The sequence below is a fragment of the Arabidopsis lyrata genome, assembly GCF_000004255.2.
Source record: "Arabidopsis lyrata subsp. lyrata unplaced genomic scaffold ARALYscaffold_5, whole genome shotgun sequence".
NCBI lineage: Eukaryota > Viridiplantae > Streptophyta > Magnoliopsida > Brassicales > Brassicaceae > Arabidopsis > Arabidopsis lyrata.
In genome coordinates this window covers 15781117-15785322 of record NW_003302551.1, presented here as the reverse complement: position 1 = coordinate 15785322, position 4206 = coordinate 15781117, and positions in this window count along the sequence as shown.

Here is a 4206-nt window from a genome sequence, read left to right as displayed (position 1 = left end):
CGGAGAGGTTCTCTCTGACCAAATCATTAAGTGATCCGATCCTTAGTCAAATTTTAGGGCCATTTTCCTTAAGACAATCCGATTTACGATATTCTGAGATTCAATACTTAGAGTCAATATGCGATAATAGAGTAAACAAAGAATCGGATACTTTATTAGATACTTAAAAGGATTCGATACAACTTATGAGTTTGCATATAAGCTATTACAAGTCATATAATCGATCCTATTCTACCCGATTCATCACCACCCATCTTCCCGGCCTTGAGTCTCTCACGCCTAAGCCAAGTCCTTCCCACGATCACCATCCTTTCCTGAAAGTCAAAGAGGCATAAGTATCCGTTTTACTTATTATATGCAAGTCCATGCAATGCTCTCTAGGCCTTTTAACCACCCGGAACGAAGAACAGATCGGAGAGTGGAAGTATGCGCATCAGTTCGGCCGATTCACGGTAGATCTTCACAGATCCGCCGATCCTCCGCCGAGCCGCATCCCCATTTCAACCGATCCGCCATTCGAACCAAGTTTATGCATGATATGAATGATTCCCCGATACTACAATATCACCCTAATCGTTCCGGACTTCTTCTAAGTCATCGGAACAATCCCTAGGCTAGATCGTACGTATCATATCTCCTTAGGTTCGGACACAAAGTCTAGAACCGTCTCACCTTCGATCGCACCGATCGTAACTCTCTCTTAAGTGTTTTCTCTCAAAATGTTCTCCGAGAGTTTCTGTATTTTTCCCTCAGTTTTTCCGTGTCTGAAATCGTCCCAAACGCCTTGTATTTATAGAGTTTCGTTCAGAAACCGTTTCTCTAACCGTTCTCTAGAAGGCGCCCATTCGGTCCATAACCGCCCGTTGGTAACCGTCATCCGTAACCGCCTAACCGCTCCTCCGTAACCGCCCAACCGTCCTTCCGTAACCGCCTAACCGTCCAACCGTCGGACAGTTACCCAAGCTTAGCTGAGCTATCCGGCAGCTGGTCGAGCTAGCTGAGCTACCCGATAGTTACCCGAGCTTAGCTAAGCTACCCGGAAGTACTTCGAGCTTAGTTGAGCTATACGGGAGCTGGTTTGGCTACTTAACGTTCATTATTCTCTTTATCCGAGCTGATGGGCAGCTCCAATCTAGACTTGTCCGAGTTTCTCCTCCTTTTCTCGGACCAAGTCTCATCCGACGATCCTATTGAGGATCGCGGGCGTTACAAGTCTCCCCCCCTTGAATGGGATTCGTCCCCGAATCCGACTCAAGTTGATCTTTACCCATCTCTCTAAACCACTTAGGAAAATCAGCCATCATTTTATTTTCGGTTTCCCAAGTAGTTTCTTCGCGGCCTCCACAATCCCATAACACTTTTATCATGTTTATCTTTTTCCGCCTTGTCCCCTTTTCCATTCGATCAATGATCCGAATTGGATTTGCTTCCACCGTTAAGTTTTCTTTTAACTCCGAAGGAACATCTTCTACTCGCTCCTCGTGTTCACTTAGGCATTTCCTTAGTTGTGATACGTGGAAAACCTTGTGAAACGCATCTAACTTCGGCGGAAGTTTGAGTTTGTAGGCCACAGCCCCTACTCGTTCGATCACCTTGTATGGGCCAACGTACCTTGGACTCAACTTTTTCCTTGTTGAAAATCGTCCCTTGCCCTTATACGTTACGGCCTTAAGATACACCAAGTCTCCTACTTGGAATTCCAACTCCTTACGACGCTTATCCGCATAGCTTTTCTGTCGATCTTGTGCTTCCTTTAGTTTGATCTTTAGGAACTTCATCTTTTCGGTGGTTTCATCCATAATCTTCGGACCGAACAACATGCGTTCGCCTACTGGTGTCCAACATAGCGGTGTCCGACATGCCCGTCCGTATAACGCCTCGTAAGGTGACATACCAATACTAGCTTGATAGCTATTGTTATAGGCAAATTCCACCAACCTTAAGTACTTCTCCCAATTCTCACCCCAATCTAAGACACATGCACGCAACATGTCCTCAAGGGTTTGAATCGTCCGTTCAGATTGCCCATCCGTTTGCGGGTGGTAAGCAGTACTTAAGTTCACCCTCGTTCCTAAGGCTTTTTGAAAAGCCTTCCAGAAATGCGATGTGAACCGTGTATCACGATCCGACACAATGCCTACCGGCACTCCGTGTAATCGTACTATCTCCTCGATATACCTTGCGGCTATATCTTCGGCTCCATCCGTTTCGGAAATTGCTATGAAGTGTGCGGACTTAGTCAATTTGTCCACCACCACCCAAACCGCATTGTGCTTAGACTTTATCCCCGTAGGCAACCCGGTAACAAAGTCCATCGTTACATGGTCCCATTTCCATTCGGGCATGGGTAAGTTTTGTACTAACCCACTTGGTACTTGATGTTCCGCCTTGACAAGTTGGCACGTCGAACACTTGGCAACCCATTCGGCTACATCCTTCTTCATTCCCACCCAATGGTAATACCTTTTTAGGTCTCGGTACATCTTATTGGACCCGGGGTGAATCGAGAACTTTGATTGGTGCGCTTCTTTAAGGATTTCCCCCTTCAAACCTTTGTCATTCGGCACACATACACGACCGTTCACCACTATGGTACCATTGTTCGATGTTTGGTACTCCGTTTTATTGTTCTTTGCCCAAGTTTTCAACTCCGCGTCCTTCTCTTGGGCCAAACGAATTCTACTAAGTAGATCGGCTTGATCAGCCGCACCTAAACCCAATGGTTCAAGATCCTTGGATAACGCATTCACATGCAATGTCCCCATCATGTTAACCAAGTCCACTTGGTTTTTCTCCGCTTCTACGTCGAAACGTCTCCTACTTAAGGCATCGGCGACTTGATTTGCCTTTCCCGGATGATAGGCAATATCTAAGTCGTAATCCGCCACAAATTCCATCCACCTTCTTTGCCTTAGATTCAACTCCGGCTGGGTGAATATGTACTTAAGACTTTTGTGGTCCGTGAAGATTTGGACTTTGGCTCCATAAAGATATGATCGCCAAATCTTCAAGGCAAACACCACCGCGGCCATCTCCAAGTCATGCGTAGGGTAATTCCCTTCGTGTTTACGCAATTGCCTTGAAGCATAAGCGATTACACTACCCTTTTGCATCAATACGCATCCTAGTCCCGTGATCGATGCATCCGTATAGACCATGTAAGGTTCACCTTCTTCCGGCAATACCAATACCGGAGCGCTTGTTAGCATAGCCTTCAACTCGGAGAAACTCTTCTCACATTCCTCCGACCATTGAAACTTAGTATCTTTCCCGGTTAGTCGAGTCATCGGTTGGGACATACTCGCAAAGCCTTTTACGAACCTTCGGTAATATCCCGCCAACCCGAGAAACTCCTAATCTCCGTGGCATTCCTTGGCCGTGGCCAATCCTTGATGGATTTGATTTTCTCCGGATCTACGGACACTCCTTGTTCCGATACTATGTGTCCGAGGAATCCGATACTCCTTTGCCAAAATGAGCATTTGCTTAACTTTGCAAATAACTTCTGTTCCCTTAACCGTTCTAGCACCGCCCTTAGATGATTTTGATGAGTTTTCCAATCCTTGGAATAGACAAGTATGTCATCGATGAAGATGATCACAAACTCATCTAAGAATTCTCGGAAAACACTATTCATCATCTTCATAAAGGCTGCCGGTGCATTGGTTAGTCCGAATGGCATCACTACGAACTCATAGTGGCCATATCTCGTCCGGAAGGCCGTCTTCCGAATATCAGATGGTTCTATCGGAATTTTATGGTATCCCGACGCCAAGTCTATCTTTGAGAACCACCTAGCGCCTCCGAGTTGGTCCAACAGCTCATCTATCCGGGGTAATGGATATTTGTTCTTAATCGTAACTTTATTCAATCCCCGATAGTCAATGCATAGCCTAAAGCTACCATCCTTTTTCTTTACAAACAAGACCGGTGCACCCCATGGTGAACTACTTGGTCTAATAAATCCTTTATCCAACAACTCCTCCAATTGTTTCTTTAGCTCCGCCATTTCTGCCGGTGCCATCCGGTATGGAGCTTTAGATATAGGAGTTGTTCCCGCTTCGAGTTCAATGGTGAATGGATCAAACCGGTCGGGTGGCAAGCCACTCACGGCCTCAAACACATCCAGAGAACTCTTTAGAGCCGGATGTAGCCTAACTTATGAACCTTCGCTGCAACTCCGCCGTCGCGGGCTACCTTGAGTTC